We start from the raw sequence: 18,762 nt of genomic DNA on the forward strand, positions 1-18,762 counted from the left end.
CAGAACGCTACTGCGTCACAAAACAAATGTCCAACGAACATGTGAGGCAGCACAACGTACAAAATCCAAGTACAAAGTACCGGCTGCCACAAAGCACAGGTAATAAAACAAAACCCGGCGCAAACCAACGGGAAGCGTGCCAACCTTGACAATAAACAATTTCACACGCAGACAAGGGGGGAACAGAGGGTTATATACATGACAAGTAATGAGGGAAATGTAAACCAGGTGTGTGGGAAAACAAGACAAAACAAATGGAAAATGAATAGTGGATCGGCGATGGCTAGAAGATCGGTGACGTCGACCGCCGAACGCCGCCCGAAAAAGGAGAGGAAACGCCTTCGGCGGAAGTCATGACAGTGCTCCCATACTTCCTTAAAAGACATTCGCTAGAAAAATGAGAAAAAAGCAGCAATAGTTCTGTTTGTTCATTTTGAGACGTTGTAGCCAGTCAGAATTAATCTAAGACAAATCAAGAAATCTGTCATTAATTTTGATGTTTTTGCCGAGGGTTCACTGATTTTCATGTCTTAAAGTAAAGATCGATTGTCATTTCTCTTTACTTATTTGAGCCGTTCTTGCCATAATATGGACTTGGTCTTTTCCCAAATAAGGCTATCTTCTGTATACCACCCCTACCTTGTCACAACACAACTGATTTGCTCAAACGCATTAAGATGGAAAGAAATTCCACAAATTAACTTTTAACAAGACACACCTGTTAACTGAAATGCATTCCAGGTGACTGACTACCTCATGAAGCTGGTTGAGAGAATGCAGATAGTGTGCAAAGCTGTCATCAAGGCAATGGGTGGCTACTTTGAATAATCTCAAATATAAAATATATTTTTATATGTTTAACACTTTTTTGCTTACTACATGATTCCATGTGTTATTTCATAGTTTTGATGTCTTCACAATTATTCTACAATGTAGAAAATAGTAAAAAATAAAGAAAAACCCTTGAATGTGTAGGTGTGTCCAAACTTTTGACTGGTACTGTATCTACGAATTCTTCCGAACTGTTTGGCTGGGAAGCATGTGGAGGCCTAAAGGCAAGCAAAATGAATCAGAATGATCAGAAGGCAAGTTTGAGGTATTATCATGCTACTAACACATTTTCAATCCTGTCAGACCTCCACTGATGCCTGGAGGTTAAGGGTGGATGTGTGTTGGTACCTTCCCAGGACCCTGAGCTGAATGTCATTAAGACCCCTCACACCAGTTGTTAGAGCTCTATCCCTCCCTTCCTCTCTTTCCCACTTCTCCAGCTCTCTATTTCCCCCTCTCTAATGTTCACTCTCTTCCCCTTTGTCACACTCTCTCTGTCTTCAGTCACATACACATGCACACTACTGGGTCACATGGATGTGTACACACACACACACACACACACACACACACACACACACACACACACACACACACACACACACACACACACACACACACACACTAACTCAGGTCGCTGCTGTGGCGGAGCAGATTGATCATGTACTGATCAGAGAGCAGCACCTGGGAGGATTTGAAACCCCTGCCTGTGGTGCAGAGCTTAACAGCCCTCCCCTCTATACCTCTCTCATTCCCTCTCTCCTCCCTCCCTCTCTCCTACCCTCTCTCCTCTATACCTCTCTCCTTCCCTCTCTCCTCTATACCTCTCTCCTTCCCTCTCTCCTCTATACCTCCCTCCTTCCCTCTCTCCTCTATACCTCCCTCCTTCCCTCTCTCCTCTATACCTCCCTCCCTCCCTCTCTCCTCCCCTCTCTCCTCTATACCTCTCTCCTTCCCTCTCTCCTCTATACCTCTCTCCTTCCCTCTCTCCTCTATACCTCCCTCCTTCCCTCTCTCCTCTATACCTCCCTCCTTCCCTCTCTCCTCTATACCTCCCTCCCTCCCTCTCTCCTACCCTCTCTCCTCTATACCTCTCTCCTTCCCTCTCTCCTCTATACCTCTCTCCTTCCCTCTCTCCTCTATACCTCCCTCCTTCCCTCTCTCCTCTATACCTCCTGCCTTCCCTCTCTCCTCTATACCTCTCTCCTTCCCTCTCTCCTCTATACCTCTATACCTCTCTCCTACCCTCTCTCCTCTATACTCTCTCCTCTATACCTCTCTCCTTCCCTCTCTCCTCTATACCTCTCTCCTTCCCTCTCTCCTCTATACCTCCCTCCTTCCCTCTCTCCTCTATACCTCCCTCCTTCCCTCTCTCCTCTATACCTCTCTCCTTCCCTCTCTACTCTATACCTCCCTCCTTCCCCCTCCTCTATACCTCCTTCCTTCCCTCTCCCCTCTATACCTCCCTCCTTCCCTCTCTCCTCTATACCTCTCTCCTCTATACCTATCTCCTTCCTTCTCTCCTCTATACCTCTCTCCTCTATACCCCCCTCCTTTCCTCTCTCCTCTATACCTCTCTCCTCTATAACTCTCTTCTTTTCTCTCTCTCGTTTTCTCACATGTGGGTGAAGGAGGAGGATGCTGCTGTCTCTCTTTCATTGACACACAGGAAGCACCGCAGGGTTCTAGAGCCTCTCGGCTTGATCTCTGAACCCCCCAAAAACACCTCAGCATCCTTACTCCATGTAATCTTTGTCTCATTTTCAACCACTCAGCCGTCCTCACATCAGCCACATTGGTGTGCAGGGACAATTGAGCTAAACAAGCTAGAGCTCATCACACCTTAAAACACCACCCACTCTCTCTCAGTATAGGTGGCCAAACCAGACAGTTCTCCAATCCTATTGATCTGAAACGATTATTATTCACAATGCTTTCCCCTGTGTGTGTGTGTGTGTGTGTGTGTGTGTGTGTGTGTGTGTGTGTGTGTGTGTGTGTGTGTGTGTGTGTGTGTGTGTGTGTGTGTGTTATAATCTCTGACACAAGCATTTGTAACAGTTGTATTTTGTTTGACGCTTTCAACAGTGAAGAAGGGGTGAGAGTTGAGAGAATTAGTTATGTGAATATGATTATGCCCGAGTGTTTCCTGTGTTTTGATTCAGTTGCAGAAGCAGACATTTTTTTTTCTACTCTGCAGGTTATCTGTCTGGATCTCAGCTCAACTCAGCACAATACAAAATACAACAAGATCAGCAAAATGAGTTTGGTTGTTATGTGAAGTAAAACAGTATAGGTGGCCAAACCAGACAGTTCTCCACCAACCCTATTGATCTGAAACGATTATTATTCACAATGCTTTCCCCTGTGTGTGTGTGTGTGTGTGTGTGTGTGTGTGTGTGTGTGTGTGTGTGTGTGTGTGTGTGTGTGTGTGTGTGTGTGTGTGTGTGTGTGTGTTAGCGCAATGAAGATTAGCATATCTTGCAACTTCCCCCTGACATCTACGGTGGATGATCATCTGCCAAAGTTTCATCTCACTAGCATGGATATATTTTTGTCTGTTTCTCTCTCTCTCTCTCTCTCTCTCTCTCTCTCTCTCTCTCTCTCCCTCTTTAACTATCTCTCTATCTCCCTCTTTCTCTCTCTCTATCTCTCTCTCTCTGTATCTCTCCCTCTCTCTAACTATCTATCTATCTCTGTCTCTTTCACTCTCTCTCTCCTTCTCCCCCCCTCTCTGTCTCTATCTCTGTCTTCTTACTCTCTCTCATTCACAAAGGGCTCTGTTCGTTAAAACCCAAATAGAAACACAGCAACAGGAAGCTAATACAAGCAAACGGACCAGATTGGTTTTGAACTGGCAAATGTCATTAGATCAGATGCAGGGAAAAGGTCTAGACTCAGTATGTGTTGCCCATTAGTTGGTAAAGGACGTGTGTAATTGGTGAAGTGCTGATTGCTCCCAAAAAGGATTCTAATGGAGGATCATTTTCTCTTTCATTAAGCTGTGGTCAGGAATAATAGGATAGCCATCTTGTGATAACATGCGTCTTGGTGAGAGGTGTAGGAGTCAGGCGCAGGAGAGCAGGGATGTCTGAGGAGCGTGTTTAATAATAGTCCAGCAATGCAAATGGCACAGAACAAAAATCCCAAAACTACGCTCTCGAATAATCGTGCAAACACACGGAGGAACTAACACAGTTCCGACACTTTACATACACGTGCGTAAATGCGAAAAAAACAACAAACATCAAATACCATCGAACGCAATACACACAAGTCTAATCCTGCACGAATTACGGCAGGTAACAGCTGCCCTATATACCCACAGAAATCAAAGCAATTGAAAACCAGGTGTGAAAAGGAACACAGACAAAACAACCAGAAAAAGAAAAAGGGATCGGTAGTGGCTAGTAGACCGGCGACGCCGAGCGCCGAGCGCCGCCCGAACAGGGAGAGAAGTTACCCTCGGTAGAAGTCGTGACAGTACCCCCCCCCTGACGCGCGGCTCCCGCAGCGCGACGACGCCGGCCTCGAGGACGACCCGGAGGACGAGGCGCAGGGCGATCCGGATGGAGGCGGTGAAACTCCCTTAGCATAGGAGGATCCAGTACGTCCTCCACCGGCACCCAGCATCTCTCCTCCGGACCGTACCCCTCCCAGTCCACGAGGTACTGAAGACCCCCCACCCGACGCCTCGAGTCCAGTATGGACCGAACTGCATACGCCGGCGCCCCCCCGATGTCCAGGGGGGGCGGAGGGACCTCCCGCACCTCATCTTCTTGAAGCGGACCAGCCACCACCGGCCTGAGGAGAGACACATGAAACGAGGGGTTAATACGGTAATACGGGGGGAGCTGTAACCTATAACACACCTCGTTTATTCTCCTCAGGACTTTGAATGGCCCCACAAACCGCGGACCCAGCTTCCGGCAGGGCAGGTGGAGGGGCAGGTTTCGGGTCGAGAGCCAGACCCGGTCCCCCGGTGTGTACACCGGGGCCTCGCTGCGATGGCGGTCGGCACTGGCCTTCTGCCGTGCTTCGGCCCGTTTAAGGTACCCATGGGCGGCCTCCCAGGTTTCCCTTGAGCGTTTCACCCAATCGTCCACCGCAGGAGCCTCGGTCTGGCTCTGATGCCATGGTACCAGGACCGGCTGATAGCCCAACACACATTGGAAGGGCGACAGGTTCGTAGAGGAGTGGGGGAGTGAGTTCTGGGCCATCTCCGCCCAGGGGATGTACTTCGCCCACTCCCCTGGCCGGTCCTGGCAATACGACCGCAGAAACCTACCCACATCCTGGTTCACTCTTTCCACCTGCCCATTACTCTCGGGGTGAAACCCAGAGGTCAGGTTGACCGAGACCCCCAAACGTTCCATGAATGCCTTCCACACCCTGGACGTGAACTGGGGACCCCGATCAGAAACAATATCCTCAGGCACCCCGTAGTGCCGGAAGACGTGAGTAAACAGGGCCTCCGCCGTCTGTAGGGCCGTAGGGAGACCGGGCAAAGGGAGGAGACGACAGGACTTAGAAAACCGATCCACAACGACCAGGATTGTGGTGTTGCCCTGTGACGGTGGCAGATCGGTCAAGAAGTCAACCGACAGGTGTGACCAAGGCCGCTGTGGAACGGGAAGGGGTTGTAACTTCCCTCTGGGCAGGTGCCTAGGAGCCTTGCACTGAGCGCACACTGAGCAGGAGGACACATAAACCCTCACGTCCTTGGCTAAAGTGGTCCACCAGTACTTCCCACTAAGACATCGCACCGTCCTCCCAATCCCCGGATGACCAGAGGAGGGGGATGTGTGAGCCCACCAAATTAACCTGTCTCTAACCTCCAGCGGAACATACACCCGTCCCGCTGGACATTGTGGTGGAGTGGGCTCAACACGCGATGCTCGCTCAATGTCTGCGTCCACCTCCCACCTTACAGGTGCCACTAGACAAGAAGCCGGGAGGATGGGCGCAGGATCAATGGCCCGCTCCTCCGTATCATATAGTCGGGACAGTGCGTCTGCCTTAGTGTTCTGGGAGCCTGGTCTATAGGAGATGGTAAACCTAAATCGGGTGAAAAACATGGCCCACCTTGCCTGACGAGGGTTCAGTCTCCTCGCTGCCCGAATGTACTCTAGATTACGGTGGTCAGTCCAGATGAGGAAAGGGTGCTGGGCCCCCTCAAGCCAATGTCTCCACACCTTCAGGGCTCTGACAACAGCTAGCAGCTCCCGATCCCCCACGTCATAGTTTCGCTCCGCCGGGCTGAGCTTCTGAGAAAAGAAAGCACAGGGGCGGAGCTTCGGTGGCGCACCCGAGCGCTGGGAGAGCACGGCTCCAACCCCAGCCTCGGATGCGTCCACCTCCACTATAAATGCCAAAGAGGGGTCCGGATGCGCCAGCACGGGAGCCGAGGTAAAAAGAGCCTTCAGGCGACCAAAAGCCCTGTCCGCCTCAGCCGACCACCCCAGACGCGTCGGCCCCCCCTTCAGCAGTGACGTAATGGGCGCAGCCACCTGCCCAAAACCCCGGATAAACCTCCGGTAGTAGTTGGCAAACCCTAAGAACCGCTGCACCTCCTTTACCGTGGTTGGAGTCGGCCAATTACTCACGGCTGCAATGCGGTCATCCTCCATCACCAACCCCGATGTGGAAATGCGATATCCAAGGAAGGAGACGGCCTGTTGGAAGAACGAGCATTTCTCAGCCTTGACGTACAGGTCATGCTCCAACAGTCTCCCAAGTACCCTGCGCACCAGAGACACATGCGCGGCCCGTGTAGCGGAATAGACCAGAATATCATCGATGTAAACCACCACACCCTGACCGTGCAGATCCCTGAGAATCTCATCCACAAAAGATTGGAAGACTGCTGGAGCATTCTTCAAACCGTACGGCATGACGAGGTACTCATAATGGCCGGATGTGGTACTAAACGCCGTCTTCCACTCATCTCCCTTCCGGATACGCACCAAGTTATATGCACTCCTGAGATCCAGTTTTGTGAAAAACCGTGCTCCGTGAAATGACTCAATCGCCGTGGCAATGAGAGGTAGCGGGTAACTATACCCCACCGTGATGGAATTTAGACCTCTATAGTCAATGCACGGACGCAGACCACCCTCCTTCTTCTTCACAAAAAAGAAACTCGAGGAGGCAGGTGAGATGGAGGGCTGAATGAACCCCTGCCCCAGAGATTCCGATATGTATGTCTCCATAGCCACCGTCTCCTCCTGTGACAGGGGATACACGTGACTCCTGGGAAGTGCAGCGCCTACCAGGAGATTTATCGCACAATCCCCTCGTCGATGAGGTGGTAATTGGGTCGCCTTCTTTTTACAGAAGGCGATAGCCAAATCGGCATATTCTGAGGGAATGTGCACGGTGGAGACTTGGTCTGGACTCTCCACCGTTGTAGCACCGATGGAAACTCCTACACACCTGCCTGAGCACTCCTCCGACCACCCCTGTAGAGCCCTCTGTTGCCACGAAATCCTGGGGTTGTGACGGGCCAACCAGGGGATCCCCAACACCACCGGAAACGCAGGAGAATCAATGAGGAAGAGACTAATTCTCTCCTCATGACCCTCCTGCGTAACCATATCCAGTGGAGCCGTGGCCTCCCTGACTAGCCCTGACCCTAATGGTCGGCTATCTAAGGCGTGCACTGGGAAGGGTTTATCCAGCTGAACAAGGGGAATCCCTAACCTGATCGCTAAACCGCGGTCAATAAAATTCCCCGCCGCGCCTGAATCTACTAGCGCCTTATGCCGGGAAAGAGGGGAAAATTTAGGAAAAACAATCCATACATACACGTGACCAACAGGGGGCTCTGGGTGAGCCTGGTGCCGACTCACCTGAGGTGTCCGGGCAGTGCTCGGCCTGGCGTCTCGACTCCCGGGGGGACCCCCCCAGCACCGGTCAGCAGTGTGCCCTCTGCGACCACAGCTGGCACAGGAAAGGCCCCCTCCTCCGGTCGCCCTCGCTGAAGCACCTCCTAGCTCCATGGGTGTTGGAGTGGTGGAGCTGGGAGATGGAACTGACAGAGCCCGATCTGGACGTCCGCGGGTCGCCAGCAAGTTGTCCAACCGAATGGACATGTCGATCAATTGGTCCAAGGACAGGGTGGTGTCTCTACAGGCCAGCTCCCTACGGACGTCCTCACGCAAACTACACCTATAGTGATCGATCAAGGCCCTGTCGTTCCATCCCGCGCCAGCGGCCAAGGTCCGGAACTCTAGAGCAAAGTCCTGAGCACTCCTCCTCTCCTGCCTCAGATGGAACAGCCGTTCACCCGCCGCTCGACCCTCAGGTGGGTGATCAAACACGGCCCGAAAGCGGCGGGTGAACTCTGGGTAGTGGTCCCTCGCCGAGTCAGGATCGTTCCACACCGCGTTGGCCCACTCCAGGGCTTTACCTGCGAGGCAGGAGACGAGGGCGTTCACGCTCTCACCCCCCGAAGGAGCCGGACGAACGGTCGCCAGGTATAGGTCCATCTGGAGTAAGAAGCCCTGGCACCCGGCCGCCGTCCCATCATACTCCCTCGGGAGGGCGAGTCGAATTCCACTGTGCTCAGGCAATGAAGGAGAGGGTAGTGGTACTGGTTGGGGTGTAGCTGATAACGGTGTGGGAAGGCCACCTCTCTCCCATCTCTCCATCGTCGCCATCACCTGATCCATGGCGGTCCCCAGTCGGTGTAACACTGCCGTGTGGTGTTGAACTCGCTCCTCCACGGACCCTGGAAGTGCGTCCGCTCCTGCTGACTCCATAATTATATTGGTGCAGGATTCTGTGATAACATGCGTCTTGGTGAGAGGTGTAGGAGTCAGGCGCAGGAGAGCAGGGATGTCTGAGGAGCGTGTTTAATAATAGTCCAGCAATGCAAATGGCACAGAACAAAAATCCCAAAACTACGCTCTCGAATAATCGTGCAAACACACGGAGGAACTAACACAGTTCCGACACTTTACATACACGTGCGTAAATGCGAAAAAAACAACAAACATCAAATACCATCGAACGCAATACACACAAGTCTAATCCTGCACGAATTACGGCAGGTAACAGCTGCCCTATATACCCACAGAAATCAAAGCAATTGAAAACCAGGTGTGAAAAGGAACACAGACAAAACAACCAGAAAAAGAAAAAGGGATCGGTAGTGGCTAGTAGACCGGCGACGCCGAGCGCCGAGCGCCGCCCGAACAGGGAGAGAAGTTACCCTCGGTAGAAGTCGTGACACATCTAGAGAGAGAGAGAGAGAGAGAGAGACAGAGAGATCCATTTTCAACATTATATTATAACATTATACGTAACACTGATTTTGATTATAGTTTCAATGGTCATATCAATTGTGAAGATGATGATGATGATGACAAGTCACAACCACTCACCTCTCATTCATTATAAATCCTCTTCCAATTCCGTCTTTCTATTTCCAGCCTTTTTATTTGGCACCTATTTCATCCCATCTGATGTTTACTTGCCTCTGCTTTACGGTGTTGTCTTTCTGTTCTGTATCAAGCAGTGGTTCTATATCTGTGTGTTTGTCATACTGCACTGTGTGTCTGTCTCCCAGGTTTATGACCAGAATGCATCACTGCCTGGTCTCTCTTTTATGGCCCGGGACTCCCGACTGTAAAGCATGCTCAGATAGCCTTCTGGATACATGCACACACACTCACGGGTGTTCTCACACACACACTCTCTTTCTTACACACTCACTGTGAGATACTCACCAGTGAACAACATCAGATATTACAAAGCATACTGCAGACTACAGAATCACACATTATTGCCCATTTTATGTGCGTTGTTTTTCAAATTAGTTACCAGTGAGTTCTGATCTGAGGTTCATTTTTTAGATACCAGTGAGTATAAACTCTGAGGTCCATGTTGAGTTACCAGTGAGTATAAACTCAGGTCCATGTTGAGTTACCAGTGAGTATAAACTCTGAGGTCCATGTTGAGTTACCAGTGAGTATAAACTCAGGTCCATGTTGAGTTACCAGTGAGTATAAACTCTGAGGTCCATGTTGAGTTACCAGTGAGTATAAACTCTGAGTTCCATGTTGCGTTACCAGTGAGTATAAACTCAGGTCCATGTTGAGTTACCAGTGAGTATAAACTCAGGTCCATGTTGAGTTACCAGTGAGTATTGCTTGTTTATGGTTCCACATAATACAGTATAGCTTAAAAAAACATAAAGGAACAGATTTATGGAATGTTATAGTAAATGGTATAGTAAACGTTGTAGTAAATGTTATAGTGAATGGTATAGTAAATGTTATAGTAAATGTTGTAGTAAATGTTATAGTGAATGGTATAGTAAATGTTATAGTGAATGGTATAGTAAATGTTATAGTAAATGTTATAGCAAATGGTATAGTAAATGTTATAGTAAATGTTATAGTAAATGGTATAGTTAATGGTATAGTTAATGTTATAATGAATGGTATAGTGAATGTTACAGTAAATGTTATAATTAATGGTATAGTTAATGTTTAAAAAATGTTATAGCAGATGTTATAGGAAATGTTAGTAAATGTTATAGTGAATGGTATAGTGAATGTTATAATGAATGGTATAGTGAATGTTACAGTAAATGTTATAATTAATGGTATAGTTAATGTTTAAAAAATGGTATTGCAGATGTTATAGGAAATGTTAGTAAATGTTATAGTGAATGGTATAGTGAATGTTATAATGAATGGTATAGTGAATGTTACAGTAAATGTTATAGTAAATGTTACAGTTAATGTTTAAAAAATGTTATTGCAGATGTTATAGGAAATGTTAGTAAATGTTATAGTGAATGGTATAGTGAATGTTATAAAGAATGGTATAGTGAATGTTATAATGAATGGTATAGTGAATGTTATAGTGAATGTTATAGTGAATGGTATAGTGAATGGTATAGTAAATGTTATAGTGAATGTTTAAAAAATGTTATAGTAGATGATGTAGGAAATGTTAGTAAATGTTATTGTGAATAGTATAGTGAATGTTATAGTAAATGTTATAGTAAATGTTATAGTAAATATTATAATGAATGGTATAGTGAATGTTATAGTAAATGTTATAGTAAATGTTATAGTAAATATTATAATGAATGGTATAGTAAATGTTATAGTAAATGTTAAAATTAATGGAATAGTGAATGTTATAGAAAATGTTATAGTTAATTTTATAGTTAATGTCAGTAAATGTCATAGTGAACGTTATAGTGAATGTTATATCACATATTTGTGAATGCTATTATGAATGGTATAGCAAATGTTAGTAATGTCATAGTAAATGTTGTAGTAAAGGTTGTAGTAAATGCTGTAGTAAATGTTGTAGTAAATAATATAGTGAATGTTATTATGACTGTTATAGTAAATGTTAGTAATGTCATAGTAAATGGCTTAGTAACTGTCATAGTAAATGTTGTAGTAAATGTTGTAGTAAATATTATAGTGAATGTTATTGTGAATGTTATAGTAAATGTTAGTAATGTCATAGTAAATGGCTTAGTAACTGTCATAGTAAATGTTGTAGTAAATGTAGTAGTAAATGTTGTAGTAAATATTATAGTAAATAATATAGTGAATGTTATTATGAATGTTATAGTAAATGTTAGTAATGTCATAGTATATAATGTAGTAAATGTTGTAGTAAATATTACAGTAAATATTACAGTGAATGTTATTATGAATGTTATAGTAAATGTTAGAAATGTCATAGTAAATGTCATAGTAACTGTCATAGTAAATGTTGTAGTAAATGTTGCTGTAAATATTATAGTAAATATTATAGTGAATGTTATTATGAATGTTATAGTAAATGTTAGTAATGACATAGTAAATATCATAGTAACTGTAATAGTAACTGTCATAGTAAATGTTATAGTAAATAATATAGTGAATGTTATTATGAATGTTATAGTAAATGTTAGTAATGTCATAGTAAATGTCATAGTAACTGTCATAGTAAATGTTGTAGTAAATGTTGTAGTAAATATTATAGTGAATGTTATTATGAATGTTATAGTGAATGTTAGTAATGTCATAGTAAATGTTGTAGTAAATGTTATGTGGGAATAAAACAGAGAAGCCAGAACGAACAGGGAAGTAACGTTTTTTATTTATTCTGGTTTTAGCTTTGGTTTCATCATCTTTTATTTGTTTTTATAAATAACAGGAGACAATGACGCAAGCATAAGACCTTATTCAGGGGATCTGTCAATCTGGCTCTGAAGGAGAGCTGTGATCACCTGATTGTTAGTGGTGAAGTCATACAATGACAAATCATTATCTTCCTGTAGCCCAGTGACTGAGTCAGTGTGTGATGGGACAGAGTGACAGGAAGCAATTTCAATTCAAACAGACTGTGAGAATGTAACAATGTGACTGAAAGGAAGGCCAGATCACTCCCTGTCTGCTGCTAGCTGGAAGGCTAATGTTCAAATTACATGTATCATGTGGAGATAACACACACACACATACACGTACACACACACGCGCACACGCACACGCACGCACACACACACACACACACAAACCACACTCTTATCTTGCTCGCTGACACCATTTTGCTCTCTAACAATCTTGCTAATTATAATAGTTAATTAATGGCGGTGTGGCGGTGTCTTCATCAGGAGACTAACAACCTACATTTTCGTTCATTAGACCTTCAACCCTGTGATCCCTCTCTCCATCGCTCCGTCCCTCTCCATCAGCCCTTTTCTTTCTCTCTCATCACCTCATCCCCTGCCTGTACAGTATATCTCTATCTCGACCACTCTCTCTCTTTTTTCTCTATCATGCTGTCCATCCTTCTCCCTCTCTCTGTTCGATGTCAGTGTTAACATGATGTATTTTTACTACTGTCTCATATGAGGTCGTAAACCTTCTGTGTGTGTGTGTCTGCTTGTATTCCATTAAAACCCTTTCTAACCATGTGAGGAGGGTCCCAATAACACCAGACGCCCCTCTCTGAGAAACTGCATTACCCATGAGCCTCAGTGTGACCTGGATTGAGGTACAGAGGGACTACAGTATTGAGGCGATGGTTCTCTCCCTCTACCACTTGCCACCAGAGATGACTAATGATAACCACCACTGGTTGTACATAGACCCATGTTCCCTATCTGAATTCCACTGGAATAACAGTACTATTCCACATCTCCATTCCACTGAATAACAGTACTATTCCCTATCTCCATTCCACTGGAATAACAGTACTATTCCCTATCTCCATTCCACTGGAATAACAGTACTATTCCCCATCTCCATTCCACTGGAATAACAGTACTATTCCACATCTCCATTCCACTGAATAACAGTACTATTCCCTATCTCCATTCCACTGGAATAACAGTACTACTCCACATCTCCATTCCACTGAATAACAGTACTATTCCCCATCTCCATTCCACTGAATAACAGTACTATTCCCCATCTCCATTCCACTGGAATAACAGTACTATTCCATATCTCCATTCCACTGAATAAGAGTACTAATCCACATCTCCATTCCACTGGAATAACAGTACTACTCCACATCTCCATTCCACTGGAATAACAGTACTATTCCCCATCTCCATTCCACTGAATAACAGTACTATTCCCCATCTCCATTCCACTGAATAACAGTACTATTCCCTATCTCCATTCCACTGGAATAACAGTACTATTCCCTATCTCCATTCCACTGAATAAGAGTACTAATCCCTATCTCCATTCCACTGGAATAACAGTACTATTCCCTATCTCCATTCCACTGGAATAACAGTACTATTCCATATCTCCATTCCACTGAATAAGAGTACTAATCCCTATCTCCATTCCACTGGAATAACAGTACTATTCCCTATCTCCATTCCACTGGAATAACAGTACTATTCCATATCTCCATTCCACTGAATAAGAGTACTAATCCCTATCTCCATTCCACTGGAATAACAGTACTATTCCCCATCTCCATTCCACTGGAATAACAGTACTGTTCCCTATCTCCATTCCACTGAATAACAGTACTATTCCCTATCTCCATTCCACTGAATAACAGTACTATTCCCTATCTCCATTCCACTGAATAAGAGTACTAATCCCTATCTCCATTCCACTGGAATAACAGTACTATTCCCTATCTCCATTCCACTGAATAACAGTACTATTCCCTATCTCCATTCCACTGGAATAACAGTACTATTCCATATCTCCATTCCACTGGAATAACAGTACTATTCCCCATCTCCATTCCACTGGAATAACAGTACTATTCCCTATCTCCAATCCACTGGAATAACAGTACTATTCCATATCTCCATTCCACTGAATAAGAGTACTAATCCCTATCTACATTCCACTGGAATAACAGTACTATTCCCCATCTCCATTCCACTGAATAACAGTACTATTCCTTATCTCCACTCCACTGAATAACAGTACTATTCCCCATCTCCATTCCACTGGAATAACAGTACTATTCCATATCTCCATTCCACTGAATAACAGTACTATTCCTTATCTCCACTCCACTGAATAAAAGTACTATTCCCCATCTCCATTCCACTGGAATAACAGTACTGTTCCCTATCTCCATTCCACTGAATAAGATAACTAATTCCTATCTCCATTCCACTGAATAACAGTACTATTCCCCATCTCCATTCCACTGAATAACAGTACTATTCCCCATCTCCATTCCACTGGAATAACAGTACTAATCCCTATCTCCATTCCACTGAATAAGAGTACTAATCCCTATCTCCATTCCACTGGAATAACAGTACTATTCCCCATCTCCATTCCACTGAATAACAGTACTATTCCCCATCTCCATTCCACTGAATAACAGTACTATTCCCCATCTCCATTCCACTGAATAACAGTACTATTCCCCATCTCCATTCCACTGGAATAACAGTACTATTCCTTATCTCCACTCCACTGAATAAAAGTACTATTCCCCATCTCCATTCCACTGGAATAACAGTACTGTTCCCTATCTCCATTCCACTGAATAAGATAACTAATTCCTATCTCCATTCCACTGAATAACAGTACTATTCCCCATCTCCATTCCACTGAATAACAGTACTATTCCCCATCTCCATTCCACTGGAATAACAGTACTAATCCCTATCTCCATTCCACTGAATAAGAGTACTAATCCCTATCTCCATTCCACTGAATAACAGTACTATTCCCCATCTCCATTCCACTGGAATAACAGTACTAATCCCTATCTCCATTCCACTGAATAAGAGTACTGTTCCCTATCTCTATTCCACTGAATAACAGTACTATTCCCTATCTCCATTCCACTGAATAACAGTACTAATCCCTATCTCCATTCCACTGGAATAACAGTACTATTCCCTATCTCCATTCCACTGAATAACAGTACTAATCCCTATCTCCATTCCACTGAATAACAGTACTATTCCATATCTCCATTCCACTGGAAAAACAGTACTATTCCCCATCTCCATTCCACTGGAATAACAGTACTATTCCCTATCTCCATTCCACTGGAATAACAGTACTAATCCCTATCTACATTCCACTGGAATAACAGTACTATTCCCCATCTCCATTCCACTGGAATAACAGTACTATTCCATATCTCCATTCCACTGAATAAGAGTACTAATCCCTATCTACATTCCACTGGAATAACAGTACTATTCCCCATCTCCATTCCACTGAATAACAGTACTATTCCCCATCTCCATTCCACTGGAATAACAGTACTGTTCCCTATCTCCATTCCACTGAATAAGATAACTAATTCCTATCTCCATTCCACTGAATAACAGTACTATTCCCCATCTCCATTCCACTGAATAACAGTACTATTCCCCATCTCCATTCCACTGGAATAACAGTACTAATCCCTATCTCCATTCCACTGGAATAACAGTACTATTCCCCATCTCCATTCCACTGGAATAACAGTACTATTCCCTATCTCCATTCCACTGGAATAACAGTACTATTCCCTATCTCCATTCCACTGGAATAACAGTACTATTCCCCATCTCCATTCCACTGGAATAACAGTACTGTTCCCTATCGCCATTCCACTGGAATAACAGTACTATTCCCCATCTCCATTCCACTGGAATAACAGTACTATTCCTTATCTCCATTCCACTGAATAACAGTACTGTTCCCCATCTCCATTCCACTGGAATAACAGTACTGTTTCCTATCTCTATTCCACTGGAAAAACAGTTTTGTTCCCTATCTCCATTCCACTAGAAAAACAGTTTTGTTCCCTATCTCTATTCCACTGGAATAATTACCAAGTTATTCACATCAAATGGGCCTTGATCCTTCCACAGGCTGTTCTGAATATGGTCCAACCATTACTGCCAACACTCCTGTCAGCTAGTTGTAAGGCAACAGATTGTGTACCATGATATTGATGATTAACCCTTGATAGACTGGTGTTGTTTAGAGACTCTGATCTATCAAGAGCATCCGTTTGTCTTACTCCTTCCTCTCTATCAGTCTGTCACTGTGAGAAGTGTTAGACTGTTGGTCGGTGTTAGTCCATAGTGATGGTGGCAAAATGGCCCCCCTTCTTCTCCCTCCATCACTTGCTCTCTCGCTTTGTCTCTCTCCAGAGAGATGTAACCCAGATTTCAAAATGAATTGCTGCCTATTCCCCCCCCCACCCTCCCTCCCTCCCTCCTCTCTTTCTCTCCTCTCTCTCCTATCCCATCTTCTTCTTGGTAAAACAGAATCAATCTTGAAAAGAGAATTCCATCTCTCCATCTCTTCTCCCTCTTCACCCTGTGTGGGTTAACTTAACAGATACATAGCAGTCCACTCCTCCTCTGTCTTCTCTCGTTCTTGGAAAGCTTCAATCTCATCCCTTGTTACTTGCTCTTTTTTTGTAGGCAGCTCTTTTTCCCAGCTCTTCCTCCCTGCCACCACTTGCCTTTCTCTCTCTCTTTCCTTCACTTTTTCTTTTTTGACGTGACCAGCGACAGGTTCAGAGCGATAGCAGGCTGCCTGTCAAAGGAGGAGAGATAAAGAGAGGGGGAGAGGAAGAGGAGAAGCCTGCTCTTTGATCAAGTCTGTCAGCCCAAACAACCACAAATACAGGTAATGTCTCTCTCTTTCTCTTTGTTTCTCCCTCTCTCTCCTCCCACTTCTATCTCCAAGCAGCTTTCCACTCTGTTCCTTATTTGTTGAGGATCTCCTTTTTTTATTGTATTTGTTTGTTCTGTTTCTGTGTTCTTTCAGCCCTCCCTGTCTCTGGTATTCACCCATTGGATCGATTTCCTCCATCTTCCGGTGTGCCATAATCATTTCAACAGGTCCTGTTTGCTATGCTGTACGCTCTCGGCTTATTTACTTATTCATTCAATCTCTGTTGTGGTTTCATTTATCATTTAGCTGTCTGCTACTCCTCTTCTCTCAGTTAAATATTTCACATTTCCTCACTTTTGACTCATATAGACTGTGCATGAGAATACAGTCCAAACTTTTACGGAGAAATTAACACAATATCATATCAGGACAAAGAGGAAGGAGACAAGGACAGAGAGGGTACCAGTTCTAATATTGGAGTAGTGTGGGGGGGGGGGGGGGTGCAACAGGAGGTGCAGTTGACATGTGATAAGGGTGTTTGGTTGTCAGGGCAACCCAGGGTGTTTGGTTGTCAGGGGGATGTGGGAGGTTGCAGTTGGCATGGCGTGGCGATGAGGATAGATGGGGTGAGAGAGAGAAAGAGAGCGAGTATGAAGTGGGACATATGTGGGACACAGTGTGAATTTCACTAATCGTTCTGTGTCTCTGGGTCTCTGAGGAGAGCTCTGTCTCAATGTGTGAATTAACCTCTCTCCTTTTTATACATTCCCTCTCCCTCCCTCTCCCTCTGCTCATCCCTCTGTCCCCTGTCTGGGTCCTTTTATTCTTTCTCTCTCTCTCTCTCTCTCTCTCTCTCTCTCTCTCTCTCTCTCTCTCTCTCTCCCTCCCTCTCCCTCTGCTCATCCCTCTGTCCCCTGTCTGGGTCCTTTTATTCCCTCTCTCTCTCTCTCTCTCTCTCTCTCTCTCTCTCTCTCTCTCTCTCTCTCTCTCTCTCTCTCTCTCTCTCTCCCTCCCTCTCCCTCTGCTCATCCCTCTGTCCCCTGTCTGGGTCCTTTAATTCTCTCTCTCTCTCTCTCTCTCTCTCTCTCTCTCTGCTCATCCCTCTTTCCCCTGTCTGTGTCCTTTTATTCTCTATCTCTCTCTCTCTTTCCCTCTCCCTCTGCTCATCCCTCTGTCCCCTGTCTGGGTCCTTTAATTCTCTCTCTCTCTCTCTCTCTCTCTCTCTCTCTCTCTCTCTCTCTCTCTCTCTCTCTCTCCCTCTGCTCATCCCTCTGTCCCCTGTCTGGGTCCTTTTATTCTCTCTCTCTCTCTTTCCCTCTCCCTCTGCTCATCCCTATGTCCCCTGTCTGGGTCCTTTTATTCTCTCTCTCTCTCTCTCTCTCTCTCTCTCTCTCTCTCCCTCTGCTCATCCCTCTGTCCCATGTCTGGGTCCTTTTATTCTCTCTCTCTCTCTCTCTCTCTCTCTCTCTCTCTCTCTCCCTCTGCTCATCCCTCTGTCCCCTGTCTGGGTCCTTTAATTCTCTCTCTCTCTCTCTCTCTTTCCCTCTCCCTCTGCTCATCCCTCTGTCCCCTGTCTGGGTCCTTTTATTCTCTCTCGCTCTCTCTCTCTCTCTCTCCCTCTGCTCATCCCTCTGTCCCATGTCTGGGTCCTTTTATTCTCTCTCTCTCTCTCTCTCTCTCTCTCTCTCTCTCTCTCTCTCTCTCTCTCTCTCTCTCCCTCTGCTCATCCCTCTTTCCCCTGTCTGGGTCCTTTTATTCTCTCTCTCTCTCACTCTTTCCCTCTCCCTCTGCTCATCCCTCTGTCCCATGTCTGGGTCCTTTTATTCTCTCTCTCTCTCTCTCTCTCTCT

General features: G+C 45.4%; 1 protein-coding gene across 1 annotated transcript in view; it reads left to right on the forward strand.

The window, feature by feature from the left end:
• Nucleotides 1-16,529: 16,529 nt before the first annotated feature.
• The window catches only part of LOC110512786 (protein kinase C alpha type-like), a 39,725-nt gene continuing 37,492 nt past the window's right edge, over nucleotides 16,530-18,762 (forward strand). The window contains exon 1 of the mRNA XM_036940852.1: nucleotides 16,530-16,925. The gene's annotated coding sequence lies outside the window, so the exon portion shown is untranslated. The remainder of the gene's footprint in view (nucleotides 16,926-18,762) is intronic.

The sequence above is a fragment of the Oncorhynchus mykiss genome, chromosome 2 (genome assembly GCF_013265735.2).
Source record: "Oncorhynchus mykiss isolate Arlee chromosome 2, USDA_OmykA_1.1, whole genome shotgun sequence".
NCBI classification, from domain to species: domain Eukaryota; kingdom Metazoa; phylum Chordata; class Actinopteri; order Salmoniformes; family Salmonidae; genus Oncorhynchus; species Oncorhynchus mykiss.